Source organism: Ixodes scapularis, unplaced genomic scaffold (assembly GCF_016920785.2).
Source record: "Ixodes scapularis isolate PalLabHiFi unplaced genomic scaffold, ASM1692078v2 PGA_scaffold0__279_contigs__length_252992795, whole genome shotgun sequence".
Lineage (NCBI taxonomy): Eukaryota > Metazoa > Arthropoda > Arachnida > Ixodida > Ixodidae > Ixodes > Ixodes scapularis.
Window position 1 is genome coordinate 9,657,349 of NW_024609835.1, and position 17,431 is coordinate 9,674,779.

Consider the following 17,431-nt stretch of genomic DNA (forward strand, 5'->3'; position numbering starts at 1 on the left):
ACACCTGAGCACTTCTGTTCGGAAACCCGTTCTAAAGATCGTGACTGAAATATTAGTTCACTGGTAAGATTTACTGGTTTGATAATTGAAGAAAAAACAATATACTTTTTCATTAAAATTTAGAAGAAGTTGATTGGCATCTAACCACTTTGACAAATTTTCAAGCCACAGGTTTATAACACAAAGAAAAGATGATAAGTCTTTGGATGAAAAAAAAATTGTCTCGTCAGCATAGAGAACAATGTCTGGAGTGTGAGGAATTAAAACAATGTCATCAATATAAAGAAGGAACATTATAGGTCCTAATATGGATTCTTGAGAAACACCGTATCTTATATCATCAGTGCCTAATGCTATATTATTGATTACCACAAACTGGCTACGATTTGAAAGGTAACTGCATAATAGTTTAGGTGAAACGCCTCTAATTCCGTAGTATGGCAGCTTGTTAAAAAGTGTATCGTGTTTGAGAAAATCGAAAGCTTTGTTAAAGTCTAGAAATATACCTATCGTGTAGACTGTAGAGCTTACTTTCTATGTTGTTTTTCCTAATATTAAGCAGATCGAGCAGATTCAGTGGATTTACCTCTCTAGAATTCGTATTGATTTGCATAGATTAATTGATATTTGTTAAAATGATTAACCATTCTGGAATTTATAGCTTTTTTTATTGTTTTAGAAAAAAAGAGGAAGCATTGATATGGACCGAAGATTACTGATACTATCCACAGCCGCACCTTGTGCAGAATAGAAATTCTAGCAATTTTCATATTTTCAGGAAAGATTCCCGAGGAACAACGTTGGTTAAGTGACAGATTAGCTCGCATATTAAACCCGAAACTGCTTCAATTGATGCCGCCTTTATACCACCGAAACAACAAAAGCAATTATTTTTTTTTAGATTACCGATTAGACTGCCGGATTCTGTAGGTGAAATAGGGTAAAGAAATATCGTGTGCTGGAGATGGCACTTGATATACTTTTCAAAATCCTCAGAGGTCGACTAAGCAAAGGCTCTAAAAGTTAAAAAAAAAAAAAAAATCCGTTAAAACTCGTCAGCAAGAGCCTTTCCACTTAAGGTTTGCTTGCCTACTCTCATTTCGGCTGGTATAATATTCTGCATTCCCCGTAAAAGACCCTTAACAGTACGGAAAGTGTTCTGGGGATCAAAAAATATATCTGCAAATTTATCAGTATAATAACGGATACGAAACTTCTTTATATCAGAACTCAGCATATTCCTAACTATTTTAAATTATTTTAAAATTGATCAATCTCGGCATAATATAAATTTATTGAAAAGTTAATTCCGTGCTTTAATTCTCTGTAAATTTTCACGAGTTATCCAAGGTTTTATTGCTGTCTTACTCTTTTTTTGTATTGCTACTGCAGGGAAAGCACGATTATAGACCTCAATAATTGTGTTCAGGAATAAATCGTATAAGACGTTGGGATGTGTATTATGCAATAATTCACTGTCGCGGCTTTCTTCGTAATATTGATGACGTTAATTGTTTTTCTTTATAAGCTTCGTACAGGAGACATATGCGAATGACAAACACACACAGGTCTCACGTAGTCACCAGGATTTTAAGAACAGCCCGTCACCTGTGTAGTGTAGAGCGTGGTTGTGTGTGCTCAGGTTCCTCCACAAACGCCGCTCGAGGCAGTAGCAGTTCGCACTCTCCTTGACCGACTCATCCCCCTCGTCTCTCTCTACCTGCCGCCCGACGTTTCACTGCAGCTCCACGTGCTACAAGGTCTCATAGATCAGCTGCCTAAGCCTTTTTTAATTCTAGGTGATTTTAAAGCCCGCCACCCTTTGTGGGGTAGTTTTCGTCAGGATTCCCGTGGTTGAGTTATAGAACGACTTTTATTACCCTCCGGGCTCTGTCTTTTGAATAAAGAGGACCCAACGTTTTTTAGTGCTTGTCATAACACCTTCACATCAATAAACCTTTCCATATCCTCACCAGTTCTACTTCCGTGCTTTTCACGAAAGGTTTTAAATAATCCATTTGGCAGCGATCATTTCGTTTGGAAAGTATGGAAAGCGCAATACCCCTTCCTTATTTTTCGACCCGCCTTTCATAGTGCAAGTTAGAAAAGGCTGACAGGGCTATTTTTGGTTTAAACGCTATGCTGGATACATCTCTCTTCTGTAGAAAGTCCCCCGAGGAGGCGACAATGTTTGTCACCGCATGTCTAATTACAGCTGCTGCATCTTCTATTCCGCAAACATCTGGCGTCCTCCCCCGGATATACAAAGCCTGCGGGGGAGATACAAACCCTGGTGGAATGAGGAATGTACAGTTACCCGCTGGAAACAGAACCGGCATGGGGTATATTTCGCCGTTATCCCACTTCTTTTAGCTTCATTGAATAAAAAAAAAATGTAGGGCCAAGTCACGTTGGACACGGAAACAGGCGAAGAGGACATCATGAAAAAAATATATACCTTCTCTGAATATCTTCATTCCAGCAAAAGAAGTGTGGGATCGCCTACGGAAAGTCCGAGGAGATTACCAATTTTTCCGAACCCCTCTGTTCTCTTCCCCCTCTGTATCGCTCAAGGATCATGCAAATGTTCTCGGGGAGCATTTCAAGCTTATTAGTAGCTCCTCTAATTTTAGCGAAAAACTCAAGAAGTTCCAGTCGACTGCTGAAAGCAGCCTATCTCAATGTCGGGGGTCGGTTCGTATATTTACAATAGACCGTTCACAATGTACGAACTCAAGATCTCTCTTGGTGCAAAGAACAAGTCAGTACCAGGGCCAGACAAACTTCACTATGAAATGTTGAGAAAACTGTCCCCTGAATTATAAACGGTCTTACTTTTTTTAGTTATCTATGGCAAGCCGCTACCTTTCCGTATTGATGGAAACACGCCCACAAAATGTCTTTATTGAAATCTGGGAAAGACCACTCCATTCCTACGAGTTATCATCCCATCGCATTCACGAGTTGCTTAGGGAAGACATACGAGAGGCTTGTCAATCGTCGTCTTATCTATTTCTTGCAGACGGATAACTTTTACAGCGAAGCGGTATATGACTCGTTGGTAGGCTTTTTTTGTGTCCGTCGACAGAACGGTAAATAACAAAGAACAACCGCGCGCCCCCCCGCCTTATCATCGTTCGCGCGCGCCTATTGTATATTGTCACGGGTGGTGGCCAAAAGAAAACAGAAAATGAACAAGAAGAAATAAACGTTTAATGTGGCGAACTTGTGCCAAAAATAAAAGGGTACAAAAGGAAACAGCAGAGCGTCGCGGGCGTCGATGTCGGCGAAACCGCAGGATCGAGCGCAGAGGCGAGACTGACTCGACAAGGTCGCGAGCGGCCTCTTATCTAGAATGAGTCACTATCTCGAAGATTCGGCGGGGAACGTTCGAGCGTAGCGCGCTTGGGGCGAGAATGAACACGCACTTTCTAGAACAACAAAAACGATAGAAGTTATGTTCCCAGCAAGAACAAACGAGAACCCTCTGCAAGTCTGCGCGCGGCAATATCATGTGGTTTTGTCACTTGTTTCACTAAAAAAACACAAAACAAGTGTCAGATCCACACGATAGATGATAAGGCGCGCGTAGCACGTAGCGTCCCCCGCATGCGTTTCTCGGTAAAGATTGCGGTTGCATAAGCTGCCGCGGCAACAGCAGAGTACGAAGTGTAAAATGACGTCACTAGCCCCGCTAACAATGCGAAGCACCTAGCGCTCCCCGCATGCGTCTCTCGGTAAAAATTGCGGTCGCATAAGATGCCGCGGCAACGGCAGCGCACGAAGTCTTTCATATATAGAACAATTTTGGTATAGTGCATTTACTTTTCTTTCCTCAATCATTTGATATAGTCCCTTTTGCTGTTTAAAAACATGAGCTGCCGCTTCCGTCCCAAGCGACTTCGGTCGCACCGTGTTTGCAAGCCTGTTGAGCTTGCTTATGTAACCAGTGCTAGAAAGCATAGATGCTACACGGACAACAAAGTTGGAGATTTAACGATGGGCTTTGGCTGTACAGTATTACATCTTGGAGGAGGCAAGTTGGTTTACAAAAATACTCGAAACATTTTAACACATCTCGCACTCCTTCGTTGTTTTGGCGCTCACCTGGAGAAGAATTGGTGGTTAAACGTTTAACCCACATTTCAGGCAGCGGTGTCAAGGCCGTCTTTATTCATTCTTTTTATAAAACGGAAGTTCTCTGGGACGTCAAAGACTGGAGCACTACCTGGTGGCGTTTGCCCCAAAAGAGTCTATAGTGCAGTGGGCAGTCGTTGCAGGGGATACCACAGCTTCGCTGTCCAACCACCTTCACAGCGTGGATTGGAGCCCACGCTTTTCTTGACGTAAACTAGTGTGGCTTTCGGGAGGGACGAGCGACCACATATCATTTGATCCGCTGGGGAACTTTTACACGTGAGGCATTTGTACACCCGCAGCATTGTGTCTCAGTGTTTTGTTTTTTATTTATTTACAAATAGAATATGATTCCACGTGGAGTTACGGTATCCTTCGTGACTTGTACAACTGTGCTGTGCGAGGCCGCATGCTTCAGTGCGTACAGAGCTTTCTTAGCGAAAGAACCTTTCAAGTCCGATTGGGCTCTACACTGTCAGATGTCCTCTCTCAAGAAAACAATGTCCCTCAAGGAGGAGTACTGAGCGTTACCCTCTTTGCTGTTAAGATTACCAGTCTAGCAAAGGTTATGCCAACATCAGTATCTTCCTCTTTATTTGTGGATGTTGTGCAAATCTCGTTATCTTCTTGTAATTTTTCCATTTGTGAACGGCAGCTGCAACTTAGAATCAAAAGGATGTGTAGGTGGGCAGATGAAAATGGCTTCACAGTTTCTCCTGAAAAAAAAAAGAAAAAAAGTCTGCGTTTTTTTTTTTTTTTTTTTTGTTGCGCCGGTTTTTTTTTTCGATCTTTCCTTGCATATTAATTGCAGTGATACATCGGTCCAACAAGAACACAAATTCTAGGGCGTGATCTTTGACAAGAAGCTTATCTTTGCGCCTCATCTGAAGAATTTGAAACAAACATGTTTGACGTCATCAAGCATACTTAACGTGCTGTCGCATGTCATAGGGCTCTGAGAGGCGCTGTCTCCTACGACTGACTGTATAGCTCCCTAGTTCGATCCCGCCGCGACTATGGTGCAGTTGTATACATGGGTCGGCACGCCACTACGACTTGCTACAGGTGCATTTCGCACAACTCCTGTGTAGGGTTTCTATGCTGATACGCATCAAATATCTCTCGAGCAACGGAGGCAGTACCTCGGCGCCTCTTTTGCTTACAAAGTATTTGAAAATCCAAAACATCCCTCGTACAGTGCCCTTCATACTTGCAGAAGTTCACAACTTTTTGGAAAACAAGCCGAGCATTGTTAGATCACGAAGTCTCCGTTTACAAGGTACTTGTCAATCACCTTAATGTCCCCCTTTATCGAATTGCCTTGCTTAAAAACACTCACAGGGTTGCTCCTTAGGGTGCTCTGCCAATGTTTTGTGACTGGGCACTCGCAAGATACAGTAAGAGGGTCGTTTCATTACAAATCCTCCAGCAGGAGTTTTTCTCCCTGCAGCTGGAGTATTATACAGATTCTGCCTCATAAAGCAAAGCCATACAAGTTGACTAAAGGGCAAGCATTTTTACACCAGAGCTTAAAGGGGTACTCCGCCGATTTCTTCATAGTCCCCGATTTGCTTGAAATTTTGCTAAACTCGCCAAACAACATCGCCAAAATAGTATCCCGAATATTGGGTCAAAATAATGTTTTTTTCACAAAGTTATTGAATTTACAATTTTGGTCATCACCGTGTTTTTCAAACTGAAAGTCTCTACTGGCAACAATGAAAAAGTGACGTCATTGGAAGTGCAGGGGTTCACTCTTTGGGCTATAGAATTTGTTCCGAACTGATTCGAAGCAGTTCCATGGTGTCAAATGAATGCTTTGGAAGCTTGCTCCAGTCCCCGCGCTCCAGCACGGAACAAATGATTGGCATATTCTATTTTTTAGACTGCTCGCCCGACTGGCGAGCTGACTTTCCACTGACGTCACGGCCCTGAAAAGGGCGGGTATATTTGAATGTTTGTTTTTGCATCATTTTCATTTGCCGATTTCGCAATAACTATTATGAACTTCACGATCCTAAATAGCATACCAGAAAGGGTAACGGCCGGGGAGTCAGGAAATATAGTTAGTTGAGGTAGCTCAAAAAATCGGCGGAGTACCCCTTTAACGGTATTTTACTAGCGGTCGAACATATACTCGACAAGAGTATTATGAAAGCTGTTATTTTTGTCGACGAGGACACAGCCTTACTGGCTGTGTCCCCCATGATACCTACAAAGAATCTCCTCGCTCAATATCTACATGTTAAGATCAACAGTGCCCTTCGACGCGGTCGGGACATAAAGTTTTGCTGGGTGTCGAGTCACGTTAGGACTTTGGGCAATGAAGAGGCGGATAAATTGTCCATGTCTGCTCGAGGCTCATCGATAACATTCAATGTCTTGCCCTACCAAGATCTGAAACCACTTCTGAAAAATTCTATTCTTGACAAATGGCAGCTAGGATGGGATACAAAGAGCAACAACAAACTCCACATTATCAAGCCCGTTCTGAACATTTGGGAGAGTTCTTTTAACCGGGAAAGTCGCGTGGAGGTTCTTCTGTTCCGTCTAAAAATAGGTCACTCCCGTCTGACATATCACTGCCTCATGGTGAAGGTGTTACACTATGTGACCATTGTGGAGAGCTTCTAACCATTTTACACATTTTGTGGCATTGTTCGTCCTACCAACTACTCCGTCAGTCATGTTTTACCGAACTTTTTAGAGATAACCTGCCATTTCATCCCTCGTCTTTGCTTGGCGATAAACCTTTAGTTCCTCTCAGCCCTGTTTCATACTTTTTATAACAAACTGGATATTTACACCATTTGTAATTTGCAGCAAGTAATTTTTGTTATCATATGCTCCAAATATGTTAAGCTTAGCGTATTATACCTCTTGTTGCTGCTGCGCCAATAAACTCCTAATCATCATCAACCTTCGTCTGAAAAGCACAGATAGCATGGCGCAAACTGGAAAACCGCACAGTAGTCTTTGTAATGTCCCGATAGTACAATGACTTGTTCTGAATGAACCCTGACAAGATAAGCGGTAAGATCCCCTTTTCAGTGACCCAAGATTAAAAGAAAATTACAGTAGGGTGCTGAAGCTTCGCCTTTAAGAGTGGAACGCGATAGATAAGCATGTAAACCCCTGCTCGTTCCTAAGCCGTGCAAGCGTGTCTGCGTGGCCTAGTCGGTAGCGCCACGTCAGTTCTGCAGTGCGCGGAGGGAAGGTACTTGCCCTTCCGTCTTCCCATGACAGGAGCGATGTTCAACAAAGCGGCTGCCCGCGCCACCACGGCCGACCAGACCTCCGCGGACTACAGAATGATTTCGCCGGTGCTACCGAGTGGGAAGAGGCTGTCGGAGACTCTCTGTCGGAGATTCTTTCTGCACGGAGACCCTCGAGGTAGGCCCTATCGCACGCAGGAATTTGCCGACGCGCTTGAGAGAGCTCTCGGCATGAAGCATGTGGTTACGCTAGAGGCTTTTCAGTACTTTGCACGTTGGAATCTATGAAGACATAGGAAAGCCTTATAGCACCGAAGTAACGAAGTGTAAAAAAAAAAAAAAAGATCCCTGGTCCTTGAACCCAACGTCACGAAGGCTACGATAAAGGTTCATTGGCTCCCTACGTACGTAACCGATGAAGAAGTACGCTCGGCCATCGCAGAATATGGGAAGGTGAAAAGCCATCAGCAGGGAGGAGTGGAACTCCCAAAGTGAAAGCTACAAGATCGAAACGTCGACGAGAACAGTGGCAATAACCATGAAAGATGGAGCTGGCAAGGATATTAATTACAATTACAATTACCCTCCTATAAAATTAAGTTACCGTTACCACAAAACGTAATGCGTTACTTTCGTATCATTACTTCCAACATTATTGTCCTCAAGGTTAACCCAGTTCTCATTGTTGCCACCTGTTTTATTTATTGACCTTGAGTATTTTGAGCAACAGCCGGCTCTCAAAAGTCTCGTCAGACATTTTGCGCCATTTCTCACTGAAGATGTCGGCTACTCTGAACACCCTTTGAACTGAGGCACTGGATGGGAGTGCCATATTGTGCCTCATGAATGCTTCATGCTCTGCATTGAGCTTGTTCAGCGAAGCATTGGAAGTACTATCTACCTCGAAGATAGAGTAAAGCTTCGTCGTAGCCGTTGCCAGATAAAATCGCGAAGCTATAGAAGTCGTCATGCAACTAGCCAAAAGTGGAATAAGAATTTATTTATGTACCTCTTACTATACCGGCATACATTGGCAGACAATAGCAACCAAAGTTGGTAACAGTATGGATATCATTAAATAATAAATAAGGTTTAGATCAATATTCTTTTTCCCTTGATTCTGAACAGGTCTAGCTCCTCGGTTGAGATGTTGGTGAATGAGAAAGCGTTTTTAATATATAAATATAGGCAATAAAAAAGAAAACAAAAAACACCGTAAAACTTATGACAAATTTAATTAGAACGTCGGTTAAAACAAGGAAATGTAAACCCACGTTTACCGTGTGTACATTTCTTGATGCCGTTCAAGAATGCACGGAGCACGGACCGACGGTAGTTTACTCCGTTGTCCTCCAGATAGAGGCCGCTGAGGTCACGGGCAGCGAAGGGCTCACGATTTTTACTCTCTCCTCGAGCCCAGAATCTCAAGTCTACGTCAGCTATATTTTGTATTAAATCTAAAAATCTCTGCTTGGGATAAGATGCGTCCTGCTGAGGTAAAAACAGGCGAAAAAAGAAAAGAAGAATATATTATATTCGAAGTGCTCACAAAAAGCTGACGCACGAAAAGGGTGACTGAGATGCAGATAACCTGGCTGGAATTCACAAATAAAGTAGGCCAACCCTATAAGTTGTACTACAAAAAAGAAAGTAGCGTTTAAAACAAGGTGAAATAAGGTGAAAAGAAGCAAAAAAAAAATACATCCTGTTTTCTAAAAGAAGATGATAAGTGTGCAGGAACGAACGAGGATGCTTGTGGCAATAACACATTCACATATTATCACATCTTTTAGTGGATTTTAGGGTAGACGGAGCGTCTTCTCCTGTTGTGATATTATGAAAATAGTCGTAGTCACTATAACTGTGAAGGATATTGTATCGTTTTTAATTTACCGACATCATTATCAGATCGACATTACATCCCGCTGTGTCCAGTGTGTCCTTTCAGTCCAAAGGCTCTGAGCCATGTCCCGGGCGCGCGTGTGGGTAGCGCGGGCATTTCTACGCTTCACCGTGTGAAGAGGCACACAATCACTTCGTGTCCTCCTCTCTCGTCTTCGATCGCATTTTTTAAGAAATACCCATTTTTTATTTTCTGACTGTTTGTAGGATAACACACACACACACACACACACACACGCACACGCACACGCACACGCACACGCACACGCACACGCACACACACACACACACACACACACACACACACACACACACACATATATATATATATATATACATACATACATATTGTGATGAAGACCCTCATCGTCGTCATCGGGCATCATCATATCTCCCCCATCATTTCATTTCATTTCATTTCATTTATTTGGCTCAGGAGAGCCGGGAGTACAGCAGAAAAGCCGAAGGCCCATACCAGTTGGTCTGCAAACACCCAAACTAGAGGGGGGGGGGGGGGGGGGGGGGGGAGGGGGGGGAGGGGAAAGCAAAAGCAACAAAATACTTTTGACAAATACAAGTTTAAAAAAAAAATTAGAAACTTGCACAAAGGCTATGTGAGCGAATGACGGAGATGGCTAGTTACTCTATGGCAGAAGTCCTTCACTTCGTCTCGTGCCGTGGGTGGGCACAGGGTGAAGCTAGGTGGCAATGATCGCCAGTGCGTCACAGTCCTCACAACAAAAGACTGCCGGTGCCTCTCAGTTCTGGCTAAGATAGGCTGCAATGAACCGTTCCGATTTTTCCTTAAAGGGAGCACGACGCCAGACTGGCTTGAGTTCAGAATCAAAAGGTTGGTCAGCAGTCGTAGGCGGCCCGACGCTGGGCGCTCTCCAGTGCCGCTACAAGGTGTTCCTGGTGGGGGCTCCATATGGGGCAGCAATACTCAAGTTTAGGAAGCACAAGTGCAGTGAAGAGATGTCTTAAGGTCTCGGGTCCAGCCCCCTTGGTTACACGGAGACAAAATCCGAGCTGCCGACGCGCCCTCGAAAGTACCTCTCCAACGTGAGCGGAGAAACGTAGCTGGGCGTCCAGGGTGACACCCAACAGCTTTGCGCTTGATGTCCACCTGAGGGCAACATTATCAAGGCAAAGACTAGGAGGGGCCAGGGGTTGCCGGGCGCAGGATATCACCATAGCCGAGCACTTGGCAACATTTAGAGGGAGCCTGTTCTCAGAGGACCAAGCAGACACTGCATCAAGGTCATGTTGGAGCTGCTGTTGGTGAGCAAGGCTAGAGATCGGGTGCAGAAGAGTGACATCACCTGCATAAAGCAGGGGCTTGCAGTACAGGGATGTAACAATGTCATTGATGTAGACGTTGAAAAGTGTGGGTCCAAGCACATCACCGATAGCTGTGTGGCCCGTGCTCGCAACCGCGGGCAGTTCGAATATAATCATCACTGAAAGCGGTCGTTGAGCTTCTGTCTTCCTGACATTATTGGTGGAGGTGCGGGGTCACGATCCCAGTAGCGACGTTCCATCACTCTGGAGCTTCGTCCCAGAAGGCGAATAGTGACAATGACCAGCAGTGGCCAATCCTCCTCCGGTGCCCCTGCAGCTGCAGTCAGCCCTGCCCCCAGCCAGCTCCGACATCCCAAAACCTTTGCCGGACTCCGAGAGGACGACGTGGAGGACTGGCTGCACGCCTACGAGCGAGTGAGTTTTTATAACAAGTGGGACGACCAGGCGAAACAGCGGAATGCTATTTTTTATCTCTCCGATGTGGCCAAGATCTGGTTCACCAACCATGAAGATGAAATCGTGACATGGCTGCTATTCAAAACCCAGCTAGCCGAAATCTTGGGCAAACCCGCCAATCGTAAAGCTGTAGCCGAACGAAAGTTGGCAGCACGCATTCAATCTTCTGGTAAGACGTATACTTCCTACATCGAGGATGTCCTCGCACTTCGCCGCCGTTTCGACAAGGACATGTCTGAGGGCGACCGAGTCCGCCATGTGATGAAAGGGATCTCTGAAGAGGCATTTAACGTCCTTCTTGTGCAAAATCCCACGACTGTTAAGGACATCACCACGCATTGCCAAAGGTTGGATGAGGCCCGCAACTCCCGTCTTCAGGTTCGAGCACTGCATGACGGCTCATCAATTACCATGCCTTCTTTATCGACCGATACCCTGAAGCAAATGATACAAAAGATTGTACGAGATGAACTTTCACATTTTCTCCGACCTGCTGCAAGCCCCCAGACGACTGAGAGCGACGACAGCGGGTTGCGCCGCATTATCCAACAGGAGATTGCTTCTGTCGCCACACCAAGAGAGACTTCCCCTAAAGGCACCGATGGACTTCGAGCTTCTGATTAAACTCTTCGTTGGGGAGTTCCCCAACTGATTCCGTACCTTCCTGCTCTGGCTTCTATCTCGCCTGCTTTTAACAGGGGTCCTTTACCCCCTTGGAGCAGCCGCCCCACTTGTCCCAACTACGGATCCTCGGGATATCGGCCGCGTCCAATCTGCCATTATTGTGGGATTACCGGGCACGTGGCACGAGTTTGCCGAAGAAGACAACAGGACTACGAAACCCGCGACTACTATAGTCGAGAGCGAAACAACAGAGGGTATTGGAACCAGCCGCGGGATCAGTCTCCACCCCCGGATCCCTATCCAGCACGTCGTCCGGAAGCTCCACGGCGCCGCTCCCCATCTCCGTATCCTCGCTCTTTCTCACCCATGATCTCGAGGAGAGACGCGCGGCCCAATACGGGAAACTAGGTTCCGCAGTTGTTGGAGGAGCAACTGCGTCACGGGAGAGTCTTCATCATCCTCCCTCTGACCCATCCAATCTCATCGAGGTACATATCGACGGCTTACTCCTGTACGCTTTAGTTGACACAGGGACGGCTACTTCAGTGATAAGAGAGGACATTTGCTTAAGTCGTCACAAAGTTAGAACACCCCTCCATGATTGTTCATTACGGGCGGCGTCCACAGACATCATTCATCCCACCGCTCAATGCACGGCTCGCGTTTTCATACAAGGTACCTGCCACACCATTCAGTTCATGGTTTTGTCGTCTTGCTCGCACGACCTGATTCTAGGCTGGGAGTTTCTTCAATCTGCTGAAGCTGTCATTAATTGCAAAGGCGTCAGTTTGGGGGATTCAAATAACCGCGAGTCTGATTCCATAGTTGTTGAAGCCAAATTACGGGCCTGTGAGGATACTGTCATTCCCCCGCTAGCATCTTTCCTGATGAATTTTTCGAGCGAGCCAAGCCTTTCGGGGATGTCAGGAAGACAGAATGTCAGGAGACAGAAGCTCAACGACCGCTTTCAGTGATGATTATATTCGAACTGCCCGCGATTGCGAGCACGGGCCACACCAGCTATCGGTGATGACGATGATGGGGGAGATATGATGATGCCCCATGACGACGATGAGGGTCTTCATCACAATATATATATATATATATATATATATATATATATATATATATATATATATATAACGGGCATGGTGGCGGGAGGCCGAAGGCGTGGGTATAAAACTGAGAAGAAAAAAAACCTTAGTGAAAAACAGCAACAACGGACGATTTAATCTTCGACGTTTCGGCCGGAGTCCGGCCTTCGTCAGGAAGCTTCCTGACGAAGGCCGGACTCAGGCCGAAACGTCGAAGATTAAATCGTCCGTTGTTGCTGTTTTTCACTAAGGGTTTTTTTCTTCTCAGTTTTATATATATATATATATATATGGGATACGGCCAACTCGTCGAAAGCCAACTCGTCGACGGCCAACTTGTCGACGGCCCATTCGTCAAATAGGCCAATTCGTAATAGGGCAATTCGTCGAGTGCAACTTGTCGAAAGGGGCAATTTGTCGATGGGTGATTCGTCAAATGGGTTGAATGACGGTCCGAGGTTAAAGTTCGTAGTTCCTTCTTACCTTTTGACCTAAATTTTTATTTGTATTTGGACACAGCGCCATTCTTAGGTTACAAGGCGAATAGAAAAATCACAAGACTAAGAAGATAGGACAGTATCTTGAGACAAGTTGAGAAATGTTTGTTTCGGGGTCGTCCTTTTGTTCGTTTGCTTTATTACTTATTGTAATGAGCCGTCGCAGACGGTCGCCGCGAAGTGGCGTGACTGATGGGCCAGGTAGGTTAGCATTTCAATTATGAGCCGCCGCAGACTGTCACCGCGAAGCGGGGTGAACGGGTGGGCCGTGTATGTTAACACGCGGCCCAGTGATGCACGCGCGACGTAGTAATCGCCTCGCACTGCACCGTGAAAGCGGCGAAAGCTGCAAGTTGTTGTCTTCTACAAGAAAGAGCACACTAAAAGCTATTACCGTGTGGCGATATTACGTATTACTATAGGGCAGAATTCACTTCGAAATTTCAGGACAAAATGATATATTGTGGCTTCGAAAGCGTGGCGACCAGTTGGCCTCTTCGAGAAGTTTTCCTTCGACGAGTTGCCCTATGGCGAATTGGCCTATTCGACGAATGGGCCGCCGACGAGTTGGCCGTCGACGAGTTGGCTTTCGACGAGTTGGCCTAGACCCATATATATATGGGTGATTTCATTTGAATTCGACCAAACTTGTCGGGGGGGGGGGGGGTCTTTAGATTTAATCGTAAAAATATATATGATACCCGAATCCTTGTGATGAAAGAAACTGCCTTTGAAAAAAATTAGAATTGTATAGTTTGAGAGAAAAAAATTCTGAGGCGCTGCAGGGTAGAAAACGTCAAATTCCCAATTTGATTTTATCTCCACTTTAGCCGCCATTTACAAAATATCGAATTCTTGCAGAATTATTATATTTATTACGCAATATTTACGCAGACTTGGCTATTTTTAGAGGTAAATTTCTGTCTTCTGTTATTTTAAATTAATTTTCTAAAAAATCTCAAACATGCAACCTAGAGCAAGTGTGACGCAACTTCGGACAGCTATATAAAACGAACGGTAGGGCGCAATGACGTGAGACAGATATCTGTGCGTAGCTATCAATGTAAGCTATCGATTGACATGTATTTTCTGGTTATTGTGTTTACCGTGTTGTTTTTATTCTGCCACAAATATAGACAAAAATGAAAAATATGCAAATTTTGAAGTCAATTTTCTCAAAAAAGCCATTTTTTATTTCGTTCATACTTTTTTTAATTTATTGCCCAGATTCTGCTTAATAACCGGGTATAAATATTGCTTGCCCTTTTTTTGTTGTAGTTTTAGGACAACCAGTTGAATAAGTCATTTTTATCGCGTAATACCAACCTCCGGCTCCGGTATGCGGGCTTCACCGCAACATTGATAATTGGCTCAGCAATATCAGATTTCACTGAAAACTACTTTACCCCGTTGAAGTTTTACTAATATATTTTTAAAAAAATCAGTAACGTCATAAAGAAATGAGAGATGGCTGAATTGACGAAGTGATGTCTGCGAAGTCACAGCTTGCATTTTCGAACGTCGCCACGACAACGTTTTACTACTGAGGTTGCACGAAACTTATATATTTAAATTATTTGTTTGAACATTGTGCCGTGATAAACAACAACAAAAGTAAATTTAGTTAACATCAATGTTAACTAGCCTAAGCGAGTGGAGAGATCCAAGACGTTTCATCCGTTTCGATCATGTCGGGTTGCATTCTACGGCACTATCCAGTCCAGAAAAACAATATCCCCGTTTATGCGTTTCGGACAATCTTTATTTTATACAAACATTATCGGAAAATCGGCTCGAATTTTTTAAATTTACCGCATGGCATTCTTTCGCCTATCCTTCACTGGCCCTTAGTATTCCGAGGTACGTGAAAAAAAAAAATTGACTACATTTTGTCCATCCTTCGGCTTTTGGACTACTTGTTGCATACGTTTAAATTTTACCAGAATGGTTTATTAGCACGTTACAACACAAAACGGAAAAAAGAAGAGAAAAAAATCGTATGGGCATTTTATGCAATCTAATTATAAGGAGCAGGATATTGTCGCGAATTGTTGCTCGCGCGAGTATTTAGTCTAGCTTCACTTTATGTTTTTTGCCTTCTAAGAGAGTTCTTTCCGTCTACACGGGACGGCTGTTGGATTCCACCGGAGTCGGGGGGCCCCGACTGGGGGCGAACGTGAACGCTGTGACGCTACACTTAGTTTACAGAACCCCGCGTTGGAAACGTTTTGTCTTGCGTATGTTTGCATTTGGGATCTCTACATCGGAGGTGGTTTTGCGCTGTGTATGTGTAACTTCTCTGTCTACGTACGAATGTGCTTTCTGTTGTTTATGGCTGCTCTTGTGAGCTTCGTTTGGAATGTGCTCTGTCTCGTATATGCTCTTGTTTTTGGAATGTTCGTATTTGCTTTGGGCTCCGAGCCTTTTGATTGGTGCTAAGAAAACCCCTCTTGATTGGTCCTTCCAAAACTTTCTGATTGGTGGACTGGAGGACCTCAATGCTGCTGAACCCAATATAAGCGGCCGCCGAGGGGCCGTAAGGCACGACTTGGGGGAGAGGCTCGTTCTCTTGACTGTGACAGACGTGTTCTTTTGAGTTCCGGAAACGTTCGATAGCTTATTCCGACCAAAGATCACCCCGGGCGGGGTGGTCTCATCGCTTCAGCTGTGCTGGAAGGCACCTGCATGGATGGAATAATACCTCATCATCTACCGCTGCCGCAGTGGGCCAGCTTCCAAGAAACACGGCCGGGGATCCCGACAACTCAAGTAAGCGCAGAGGACAGCTGGCCACAAGGCACGCCTCCTCCACTGCCCTCGCATGCTCTCAGAATGATTGCATCAATTATTGAGCGACACCCACTATTCATCGGGGAACTGTACAGTTTCCTCGCCCAATTTGCGCCCCTACCGCCATTCCCTAACGGCACGCAACCTCAACAAGGTAACAGACAGGAAGAACAACCGTCGCGCGGTGGCAATAGACAAAGCAGTGAAACAGCTCACACCCAGTCAGGAGCCGCAACGCCGAGCAACACCGGGAGGTGCCCAGAGACGCAGGATGGTGACACGCCGGTGCAAGATTGCGGCGTGCCACCCCGAGAATTCGAACGGGCGCAGATCGGAGAGATTAATCGAAACCTGGCGCGCGTGCCACTGACGCCGTCGGCGACAATGGACGCCGACGACACCGAGTGGCCGGTTCTGTCGCCGGGAAGGAAACGCCGACGTGGCTTCGAGACATCGGGCCACTCCAAACAAGTGGAGCTCGTGCAGCTCGCGCAACCACCAACGCAAACTGTCGTTTTGCGATCGGTCGGCAAAAAAGAAGTTGGCGCCTACACTGGAAAAGAGATCAAGGAGGCCATCGAACGCGCCGGCATTCAGACAACGGACCAGTACACCATCCGACGAAATGAAAAGGCCAACGCTATCAGCATCATGACAAAGGATCCTCTCTGCCTGGACAGAGATTCGCAAAGGAGATGAGGTGCACCCGCTGCAGCCATACAAGGCCCTCTCCGGAAATCAGTGCCGAGGTATTATCTACTTGAAAGGAGAGGGAAACGACGTCGCCCCGGAATCGCTTGCAACGGACATTCGCAGCAGGACCAACACCATCGTGGCAGCCAGGCCCCTCGGACGCAAAGGAAACACCATCTTAGTAACGTTCGAGGGCAGGACTCTCCCTAGGAAAGTAAGCTACATGAATGAGGTCCTGAACGTAAACGAATACCGTCCGCGACCGTTGGTATGCTTCCAATGCCATGGACTCGGGCATAAGAAAGACGTCTGCCCGAAAAACATCACACGCTGTGGCTCGTGCGGATCCGTCCACGACGGCATGGAAGAGTGTTCGCAAACCCCTAAATGCATCAATTGTGGTGGAGCCCATCTGGGGACCAGCAACGACTGTCCGAAGAGGGCTATCCCACCCCGGAAACCGGCTAAGCGGACAGAGGCCTCACAACAGCGGGGCCAGGAGCCCGAGTCCAATGGAGCAGCGTCGGCGCAACAGAACACCGGAATGTCCTACGCGGCAGCGGCAATGAGAACTCAACAGCCCACCGTCATACCGGCGTTTATGTCCCAAGAGTCGGAGGCGTTAAAGTACAATGTCCGATCCCTCAACGAGAGGCTTACGCAAGTGGAGACGCAGCTGGCCGGTATCACACAGGTGCTAAATAAGATTTAACAGGCACTT